Here is a 12,406-nt window from a genome sequence, read left to right as displayed (position 1 = left end):
AACATAAGTTATTGATAAGGGACCGAGTAGTGTGTGACTAATACAGGAAACAGATTCTACCTTAGCTCTGGAACAAAATTGAGTGTAGAACAAAGTAAGTGAAATTTTTAAAAGCGTGACATTTATTTGTTCAAAAGTCAGTTTGTTGTGATTCTAAGGGCTATTATATAATGTTTTTTGGTCAGATATAATACAATCTACAAAAATCTGATTTTAAAAAGGTTTTATTTATTGTGTAGTTACAAAAAGTTTAAATTAATTTAGACAAAAATATATTGACTGTATTGGAGGCTATAAATACAAGGATATAAGGTGCAGTGTGTCTAATGACTGACAATTGCTAAAGGCATAGCATTTCATTCAAGTTTCTGTTTGCTGTAATTGTTTTTTTTTCACTTTGTACAATATATTACATAAATTTTCCATAATTCACCATATAAATTTATTGTGTATGAAAGTGCAAATAAATGTTTTACAACTGGAAATTTAATAGAACATATAAATAATTATTTAGCATTATTGCATTTTGCAAATTGCAAGTTAGGGTCAAATAGCTTTCCAGTTTGTGAATCCTGTAAGAGGTGTTCAGGCACAAAAATGATAATCAGCTCCATGAGTATTAAAAACTTTTATAATTTTTTGTTGTTATGCCTTTAATTGTCAGGTAAAAATTTTTTATGGATGTAAGTAAGAACATGAAACGAACATAATATTAGTAACTGCATAGTAGTTAATGACCAATAACTAATAACTACCCAGTAAATAATAATGAATCCTTTCCCTCTGTTTTTTCCCCTAGTAGTAAGATGTATTAAAGTAATTAATCTTTAGCAGCATTTTGGTAATCCATACTAGTACAGATTTCAAATAAATACTAAACATTAACAGTAGAATTTAATGTAATATATAGTGAAATAAGAGAGTTATTGATAAGGGACAGAACAGTGTGTGACTAGTACAGGAGCTGGCAGGATCTACTTTGGCTCTGGAGCAAAACTTATTGTAGAAAAAAGTAAGTGAATTAAAATAAAATCTGTTTATTTATGTGAAAATTAGTCTGCCAACAGCGATAGTGCAACATAACTTTTTGTTAATGCCTATCCTATTCATAACAGTTGTATTTAGTTTCAAAAGTCTTTAATATTTCAGAAAATGCTGTGGTAAAAAATACTATTGTAAAATAAACATAATATCGGTATATAAAATTTACATGAGGCTAGAATTCTTTTTGAGCATAAATTTTTGGGTAGTGAGAAAATAGAAACTTGGGAAAAGTCATTTTTGGCAAAGCTATAGAACTTCTGGTACAGCCAAGTACAGTAATGGTTTGCTTGTTTTAATTTTAATACATTCAATATATAAATTCAAATTAATAAAGTGTGTGTGTGAAAGGGAAAAAATGTTTTTTTCTTAAGAAATTATATTTTAATAGTATTTACACATAGTTTTCCAGCTTCTGTTTAGTACATTGAGTTAATGTTATGTAGCTTTCTATTGTGTGATTACTGGAGGAAATCAAAAGTTAATCTTTGGATCAGGGATAAAATTGATCATTAATTCCAGTGAGTATAAAATACACATTCATATCTTTTTTTGCACTTTTTGTCTTGCATTTTACAGCATAGCCAAATTTTATTTACATGTAATTTTCATATATGTTAATATAAAATGTCTTGGGACCAAAAAAAATATATATATACACACTTCAACATGAAAAATATATGCATCTATTCTGAAGTACTTCTTTTTAATAAATAGCATATTTCTAGGACTTATAAGAAACCAGATTTCATTTTCCAAATTTTAAAATAAAATCTAAGACATGCCACAATACAATATCCTTTTTATATTAGTATGAACAGTTTTACTATTCCTGAAAACATAAATTAATTAAATATTTATATGCTAAACCTAATTTAGCATGTATATTTGATTAATTCGATGATGTGCTTTATTAATTAGGTGAAGATTTAACCGGACTCTGTAAATACACTCTAGTATAAATTTCAACTACAGATATAACCTTGCAGTAAAATCTAATATAATATTTATAAAAGATTAATAGGAGTTATTGATAAGGAGCAGAACATTGTGCGTCTAATACTGGAAACTACAGAATCTACTTTGCCTCTGGAACAAAATTAATTGTGAAAAAAAGTAAGTGTAATTTTATGTCTAGTTTGATAAACAGTTTAATTATATAATTTATAATAATATGTAATTATCTATTACTTACATTAGGAGTTACATAAAAATGTAATGTGTTTAACAGTTTGCACTTTATAGCTTTGGAGAAAAATTACTTTTGGCACAGCCATAAAACTGCTATTAAAACTGCTATACTTACTAGTAAGTTTTTGTTATAAATGAAAGAGATTTAAAATTCATTGCAGTACTTTCATTATATAAACACATGGTGAAGAAGTGGGATATCACTGATATTACATTTTTAAAAAAATGCATGTAAATTCTGGTGTTTCGATTTATCATTTTAAAACCCTGATTTTATCATTTTGAACCCCCTCATCCAGATTAGTAGTTAATGAAATAAAATTAATTTATTTGTATTTAATTTATATAAAAATATCTAGATTTGAATATAGACTGCACACCGACATGGTTATAAACAATCTGACAGGTTTAGACAGTAAAACTTGAATGATAAAGACTGCCTAACTGCGTGTTGGTTGTATATTATTATAATTACAAAGCAAAAAGTCAAAAAAGTGTATACACATTCCAAGTGTATAGATATGAAAAAACTGTTTTTCATGAGTCTATTTTGGTACATTGGGAACTATAGAAAAATGTTATGAGCTGTAGCATTGTGTGTCTAATAACTATAAACTCATCTTTGGCAAAGGAATAAAACTGCTGGTACAGTCAAGTAAGTATTGATTTTAATAACGCAATAAGTAAATTTTCTACATTTTATATATTGGTCTATTTCATTACATAAATTTATAGCATATCTATAGTAAAATGTTTGATTATGAAATGCCATTTAAATAGTATATGTAAGCATTTATTAGGCTTTCATTTCATTTACTTTACTGAATTAGTGTTATGTAGCTTCTCAGTGTGTGAATACTGGAAGTGGGTATCAAAGATTAATCTTTGGATCAGGTGCAAAATTGATAATTAATTCTCGTGAGTATAAAAAACACATTTACACACATATAGAAAAATAGATAAACACATTGTTTGTAATTTCCTAGATATAACCACTTAAAACCTTTGTCATCATTTTATGCATTCTGTATTCATGTGATAAATCTGCTTAAATTTTTTGTATTGCGAATACTTTCATATAAGCTCGCCATGATGTACAGTAGATTTTACAATAGATTCTACTTTCACTTATTTATTTATTGTATAATAAATTTAGTTCAGCCTTCACAGGATTCAGTGCTCACAGGATACATTATTGACAAGGGAATAAATAGTGTGTGAATACTAACACCAGAATCTACTTTGGGTCTGGAATAAAACTCACTATAGAAAAAAGTAAGTTTAATTTTAAAAACCATAAAAGATTCTTTGAGCAGATGTCAAAGCTATAGGTATAAAAATGAGAATAAGCTTTATTTAGGTAGTATATTATTGAAAATAAAATTTTAAATTAATTAAAAGTTTCTTGTAGATTTTATATACAAGGAGGCAAATTAACTCTTATTCGAGAGTATTGCTGCTTATGTTATTTGCTGCTTATATTTAGTTTCAAAGAATTATGTTATGGGTTGTCGCTGTGGAAAAACATGGAACAATTGACTTTTTGGCAAAGGCATTAAACTTTTTGTTTAGTCAGTCAAGTGTTTGCTCTGATTAAGACATTTTATAAATTTTTATACAAAGTCACTACATTAATTTCACTACATTGCAGAAAGAAAATTTAAGAAGTGGAATTTCAATAATATTATATTTTGTTTAAACTTGTTATAATGGTAGGCTACATTATTTTGCATGAGTGTGTCATGCAGGGTTTATTTGATATAGAGTATATGTCTGTGTGAATGTTGGCAATACCCGGATTATCTTTGGTGCTGGAACACGACTTAAAGTAGAAAAAGGCAAGTGTTTATTTTTACTTTTTACCCCTATTTACCTATGCATGATGGGACGGTTTGTGAATGGTAGATATTCTGAAGGTCCAATGGTTTGCAAACTGTAAATAATAAGGAATCCAGGCTTATCGTTAATGTTGAACCAATATCTTATTAATGCTTCTTGTTGGTTTTATATTACTATAGTCACAATGTTGTAGGAAATTTATTTGCGATACGACACCTTATTTATGAAGATAAAGCTGTTTAATTCATGCATCAGAAACTATAGAGAAAATGCTATGAGCTTTACTAGTGTGTGACAAATAGCTTTGGAAAAATTACCCTTGGCAAAGGCATAAAGCTGCTAGTAGAATTAGGTAAGTGTTCATTGTATTGACAATATGTTATTTTGTAAAACGTTCATGTCTGAAAGTTGGAAGTAGGCTTTCAATAGTACCTGTAGCTTATGTAATTTATTTAGTGCCCTTGTAAGTAAAGTATTTAAACTTTGATATTAGTACAGTGATGAGCTCAACATGGTTGAGGGTTCAACTTGCACACGTATTTGTCAAATAATAAAAAACTGTGTGACAGGAGGTGCAGCACAATACAAACTAATATTTGCAGGAGGCATAAAACTTGCAGTAAATCAAGGTGAGAAATAAGTAATTTTTCATAATAATATTTAATATTAATATTATCAGTTACATGATGCATTTACATAGTGGAATTATAAAAACCGATGAGTTACAGTACAATTTAATTTTTATAAATATATATAGATTGAAAGAGAATTATTGATAAGGGATAGAACAGTGTGTGACTGGAAACAGAATCTACTTTGGTACTGGAACAAAACTGACTGTAAACAAAAGTAAGTGTAATTTAAAAAGAAATTTATTCTAACAAGAAAAAAAAAGGGTTTTGTCATGCATTTCATTTACTTTTCATTCAAGTTACTTGCTTTCTCCTATCTAACATTCTAAGTATGGAACTATGCAGGCTGTATTAATTTAGCAGCAATATAACAGCACTTTCATTTTATTTCAACAAAATGTTAGTAATCATTTTCATTAATCTGATACTGCAAAAACCCCTCTCCCCAAAACCCTCCCCCCCAAAAAATAATGTTCATTACATGCATAACAATAGTTGTTTCATGTAACAATTACTTAAATATGCTTAATATGGTTAAAGGCAGAGCTACAAAAAACCTGTTTGTTAAGCTAATGCAAGCATTACACTATATCAATTAATATTTGAAGACTCATTAACAATACATTGGGAGCAAAAAAGTTGTAATGAGGTATAGCACTGTGTGTCTAACAACTTTGAAAAACTGATCATTGGCGAAGGCATAAAACTGCTGGTACAATCAAGTAAGTGTTTGCAGCAATTAGGCAAATTTCTTCACTTTTGCATTTTGTATTGCATAAATTTCACTAATTTTACCCTAACATTAAAGTGCAAACTTAGTTTCTTAAGAAACGTAACTTTAATAACACGTATTAATAGTTATTTAGCTTTCATGCAGCGCACTGAGTTAGTATTATATAGCTTCCTAGTGTATGACTACAGGCGGAGGTTATCAAAAGTCACTCTTTGGATCAACCATTAAATTATTTATTAATTCCTGTGAGTATAAAAATATATAAATATAAAAAACATTTTACTCATCATTTGCCAAAAGAGCATAAATATATCTTGTTTAATGAAATGCAGTTTCAGAAGTGCAGAATAGTCAAATAGGTTACATGTGCAACAATGTTGTTAACAGTCAGTGAAAAAATAATAAGACATTTAATTAGTGCTTACATTGCTAAACAGATTTAAATTACTTTCATAAAACATTTAATGTTATGAAGAAATGTGTTTAAACCTAAATAGTTCAGCTTACATTTATGCATTTTGTGTAATGCATTGTCTGTGTGACAAAACAGTCTATTAAATCCACTTAAGGTCTACACTTAAAAATGTAATGAGGTGTAGCAGTGTGTGGATTATGGAGGAAAACTGATGTTTGGCAAAGGCATGAGGTTGCTGGTACAGTCAAGTAAGTGCAGGCTTGTAAATAAGAAATTATCAATATTTGGTCCTTTTTACATTCATATTACTGCAGTTTCTCTAGTTCATAGTTTGTAAACATACATATTACTGTCTTAAACAATGGGATTAAAATTAAAATGGGATTAAAATAATTATTTTCTCTGGGGAAATATGTTTAAATACTTGGTTATTTTTCTGTGTGTGTTTTATGCATAGTGTATTTGATATAGAATATAAGTCTGTGTGAATCTTGGAAGCACCATGCTTGTTTTTGGTGCTGGAACACAACTTATAGTAGAATCAGGCAAGTGTTTTCAGTTATTTATTTATTTATAACTTATACTTTATGACTTTTAGTTTTTTTGTTCAAACCATGAATGTGTAAGGTGTAAGGTGTAAAATGTGTAAATGCAAGAAAGCTAATCTTCGAAGCTGGAATATAAATCATTGTTGAATCAGGCAGGTGAAGGTAAAAAATTTCAAAATAATAACCTCAAGATGTGTTTTGTAAATCTAGTTTTTAAATTCTAGACGATATCCTTCAAGTTGCGATGATGATAGTAGTACAGTAAGTACTAAATATTGAAAGATACATATTGATTTTTGCTGTTAAACCTACAGTAGAATTAAAAAAAAGAAATCAGTTAGATGTATAAAACATCTATCTTCTTCTTTGTCTTTCGACTGTTCCATTTGATCTATATGATACACAAATTATATTAACAATTATATTTATATTACTGTAATCACAAAAGGCAAATTCTAGTGATATGAATTAACTTATTTACAAATCTAAAAAAAGGCTATTGGATGCTGAAGAAAATGCTGTGAGGTGTAACAATGTGTGTCTAATAACTTTGGAAGACTGACCTTTGGCAAAGCCATGAAATTGCTGGTAGAGTCAGGTAAATGTTTACTCTAATTATATCCTGTATATAATTTTTGTATAATTTCCTATATGAATTTAACTCTATAAGAGTGCAAGCATTATATAAACAGTGGAATAAGTAGACAGTGGAATTAATACATTAGCACTGTTAATAGTTACAGTACTTGTATTATCTATAAAAAGTAATATATTATAATTCTATTCCAAAGTTTGCATAACCATTTATTTGCCAAGCCATTACAAACTGTGTGACTCAAGGTGGAGGGCAATTAAAATTAATGTTTGCAGAAGGCATGAAACTTATAGTAAATTTGGGTAAGTCATAAGTAATCACTCATATTAATATTTCATATGAATATATTATTAGTTCTGTGAGGGATTTAAGTAATGAAGCATTAACACAATGTTAATAATGTCAATCAACACATTTCTGCTATAGTTTACATTTAAACGTTATATACTGAAAATACATATTTTTTCTATATAGAAATGATATATTTCGATATGGGAAAAACAATTCAGAGTAATTGATAGTGGACTAAACATGGTGTAACTTTTTCTGGAGGGGACAGAATCTACTTTGGCTCTGGAACAAAACTAATTGTAAATAAACGTAAGTGTAATTATGTAATTTTAAATTATGTAACTGTAACTCAAAATACATCCTAAATCTCTTAATGTGCTTTAAATTCAGTAATGGTCTTTTGAAAAATATTTAACAACATAGAATGTGTAGAAAAAACTAATTTGTGATTATAATTTGTTAGATTCAACATAATTCTTATATCAAAGGCTAGTAAGAGGAGGGCAATTTCAATTTTTTTTTTCAGGCAAATGAAGTTGTCAACTTTATACATTTGATTCTTAGTACTTTAAAATAATACATTTGAAACTTTTGCTAGAAATTGACTTATGCTAAACCGAGTGAAATATGAAAAATTAAAAACTTTTCCAACACAATAAATAAAGAAGTAAGAAATAAATAAATGCATTTAGAAACTAAATACATGCTCTTTAAATAGGCCTAGAGTTTTAAATATTAAGATTTATTGGAATTTAGTAGATTACATTATCGATAGAATTCATGAAGGCAAAAAAAAAAAAACAAGTATTTGTCAATCTATAAAAAACTGTGTGACTACGAGTGCAGGAGGATATAAATTAATATTTGCCAAAGGTGCAACACTTGAAGTGAATTCAGGTGGGAAACTTATGATCTTTTATATGAACCAAGTAAACTGTTGCAAACATAAATGCTTATTATGTACACTTAATCCGGATTTTTTTTTTAATCTATAGCATACAATTCAACCAAATACTTTGATTACAATAAATTTTGATGTAACAAAAAAATAATAGACTAAAGATTAATTTTCATAACGAACAGAAGAGCATGTATTTGGAAAGATATAGACTCCACTTTAGCTTTGGAACAAAACTAACCCTTAACTGTTATATGATTATAGGTATATTTCCATAAAATTGCTAATATCTCAGTTTATAAAAATGATGTGACTCAACTGTTTACTAGTTAACTAGTTAAATTTACAAAATTATTAGTATTTTATTTTTTAAATTGCACAATTAACAAACCAATGTATGCTATGCATTGGAGACTGTAGAGAAAATGTTATAAGGTGTAGCATGGTGTGACTAATTCTTTTGGAGGAAATCTGGTCTTTGGCAAAAACATAAAACTGGTCACAAAGTCAAGTAAGATTAAATTTTTTTTTACATTTTCTCTAATTTCAAACTTGGATTTTACTACACTGCAAAACATTTAGTTGTCTAGATGAAATTTCAATATAATGACACTATAGAATTGTGTTTTTACATTTCTGCACTAGTTTGTAGTGTACTTGAAAAAGAGTAAAATTCCATTGTGAAAATCACAGGTACTGCATCTGTGTTTAAATGCTGCTTTTTCTAATCTTAACTAGCCTCTTGGAAAAATACCAATTACAAAAGTTAGGCATGATAGAATTATTTCTTCATTAAAACAGCATGTGTACAGTATTTGATATAGACTGTAAGTGTGTGTGAATGTGAACAAAGTAATCTTTGGGGCTGCAACACAACTCATAGTTGAGCGAGGCAAGTATTGTTAAACATTTTTTAAAATTATTTTCATAAAAAGATTGTAAGGCTCCAGTATCTATAATGTAGAATATACAATTTTGTGGGTGTTAAATAAAAACATGTATACCGTTTGCACATATTGAAGTTATGTAAATGGTCTTTTTAGTCCTTAAAACGGAAATTCTTATTACTTATTGCTCTTTTGACCTTATTAGATTAGTTATGATATATTTAAGAAGTAAAATGTTTATATTAAGTCAATTATAGTGTAATTTAAATTATATACTTTGAGTTTACAACAAAATTTAATGTGAAATAGATAACTAGGTAAATGAACAGTTATTGATAAGGGACAGATTAGTGTGTGTTTGGAAACAACAGGATCTACTTTGGCTCGGGAATTAATCTGAATGTAGAAAAAAGTGAGTGCATGAAACTATTTAAAAATGTTCCTTATTCCGTTATTTTTGTAAAGGTTTTTTTTTTTATTAAAACAATAAATATGATGCACTTTTTTCAGGTAGAACATTAAAAACTAGCTATCGAATTTGAAATAGGCAAAGATTTTAGAAATATATAATTGCAAATACAATTTATTAAATGATTTTAAATTATTTTATTTATAGACCACACAGCATTGATGCAGCTAAAGTTTTGTTTTAAAGGATTTACTTTGTTATGAGCAGCTTTAGCTACTTCAAACAACCTTTTATATTTTTAAAGCAAAAAATGTGTTTTAAACCTGGGTTACATTTCTGCATGAGCATGCCATACATGGACTAGAGGCTACTAGAAAATGTTATAAGGTGCAGCAGTGTGTGGATAATAATGCCCAAAAACTGATCTTTGCCAAAGGCATAAAATTGCTGGTACAATCAAGTAAGTGTTTGCTATAATATTGTACTACAGAAATTTTATTACATTAACTATATGAATTCATATGACACGAAAATGTAAAAGTTACTTCTGAAAGAAGTTTAATTTTAATAGTCTATAGAAGTAGCTATTTAGCTTTTGTTTAGCACACCGCATCAGTGTTATTTGCCTTTGAGTTTTATACTTGCCATGAGTATAAAACGCAATTCTTCTCATCATTTGCATTTAGGGTTTTTGAGCATAGCATTCAGTTCTTTATCTATTAAAGGTATAGGGTTTTTGGGTACAGGGTTCATTACTTTTATGTACAGTACTTAATGTTTCCAGTAAAACTTTATCTAACTTTGATAGATTAAAAAAATTTAATATATGTTGACTAAGAGAGAGATATTGAAAAGGGACTAAACAGTGTGTGACTGGATTCAACAAAATCTACTTTAGCTCAAGAATAAAAGTGATTGTAGAAAAAAGTGAGTACAAAACCTAATCCAATTTATTTGTATGAAGGTCAGTTTGTTGTGATGTAAAATATTATTTCGCAATACAATATTTTATAATATACTTTGACCCATAAACACCTTAAAAACTATGAGTAAATTTAGTGTTGTTTACGGCAGAATTTGTTAGGTAAAAAAATATTTATTTTTGGATGAAATGTGTCTACATGAGTGTGCTATTGGTGGGGTATTTGATAAAGATTTCAAGGATGTGTGAATCCTGGTACTAACAAAATTATCTATGGGGATGGAATACAACTTATAGTGGAAACAGGCGAGTGTTTATCTATATCATTTATATCAAGACGTATTGAATGTATACTGTAGTACTATAAACTTTAAATATTGAAAGATTCCAACTAATTTTTGCTGTTAAAAAACTATCTTGCTTAAATTGTTTGTTCTCACAAAGCAGAAAAATTGAGAAAGACTAGATTTATTTTCTTATTCAAGAAGACGAAACAGTTTATTCCACACAGTACACATGAGTCTATATAGAGTAAAGGTTATAAAGTATAGCAGTGTGTGTCTATTAATGGTGGAAAATTGACCTTTGGCAAAGGCACAAAACTGCTTGTACATTCAAGTAAGTGTTTGCTACAACATTGAATTACAGAAATTGCATTACATTAATGCCGTGAACCCATAGCATGTGAACTTGGAAAAATTTGTTTTGTAGAAAATGGAATTTTCATAGCACATAAAAGTAGGTACTTAGATATTTTTATCTAAGGATTAAAAAACATAGGAATGTTTGTTCACGTATGTATGTAAACATGTTTCTAATAGTAGACGTGCATGGTACATATTCTACTTTTAAATATGGACAAATGCTGGAGCAAATAAATAGAATGATAGATTTCTACTATAATCTTAATGAATATGTTTAAGATGTAGGGAAAGTAAAAAAAAATCATCCAAAGAACTTAAAAGACTGATTGAGACTAATTATTAGAATGATTGGTTAGTTTAGGATAAATTCTAACTATATATCAGTGTTTTGAATTACCTACTGTAATAGCTGAGCCAATATACTAAAGGGCATTAAGGTTACCCACCTCTTGGGTTAGAAGCTTCTTGTTGCTTGGTAATATACTGTGTGACTACAAGTGGATTAAATAAGCTTATCTTTGGTAAAAGCATAAAGTTGATAATTGAAACAAGTAAGTAATTATATTTTGGCATGTTAATTTGAGTGAAATATCTGCTATATTTTTGGTCAGTGTTAGTAGTGTAATGTACAGACTTTGCAGTACCAAACTTATAGCTGAATCAGGCAAGTGTTATTTCATATTTAGTTTAAAAATGCATAACATCAGATAATAATTTTCATGCATGGTGTGCGCAAGGCCTTTTTTGTTTGTTAATATGAAAACTGTATTTAAAACAGTTGTTCAAATGCCCTCAGAAATAATGATATCACCAAACATAGTGAAATGTTTTACATAATTTCACTAAAATATGCAGTTACTTTGCTTTTTTGCTCTGAATATAGTGTTGAATTAGTGTTATGTACGGTCATACTGTGTGGATGCTTAAACTATATATGGGAAGTTGATCTTTGGATCAGGCATAAAAATGATAATTAATTCCAGTGAGTAAATGCTTTATTTACTATATATTTATTCTGCTTGTTTTCTGTTTGCTGAACTCATTTTAGACATTTTACAATAGAGCTGGTCCTATAGCACAAGTGTTCAAACTGGTAATTTAAGCGGTCTCACAATTATCTTGATTTATAGGCCCCTATTTTTTTTTAAATCAAACTAAATTACCAACATTTCGAAACATTAATGATCTAGAGATCTAAAGTATCTACTAGACTTCCACTGATGTTTAAATATGCATATATAATACAAAAACAAATTTAGTACTTGTTTCCGATATATGATTTGACAAATAAGTCAAAATAGATCTAACTTATGAATAATCCGTATTCACTAGTAATGAAAAGCTTTGTTTGTTAAAATTAA

The sequence above is a fragment of the Clarias gariepinus genome, chromosome 1 (assembly GCF_024256425.1).
Source record: "Clarias gariepinus isolate MV-2021 ecotype Netherlands chromosome 1, CGAR_prim_01v2, whole genome shotgun sequence".
Classification (NCBI taxonomy): Eukaryota; Metazoa; Chordata; class Actinopteri; order Siluriformes; family Clariidae; genus Clarias; species Clarias gariepinus.
The sequence above is the reverse complement of the archived record's forward strand: the minus strand, read 5'-3'. Positions refer to the sequence as shown.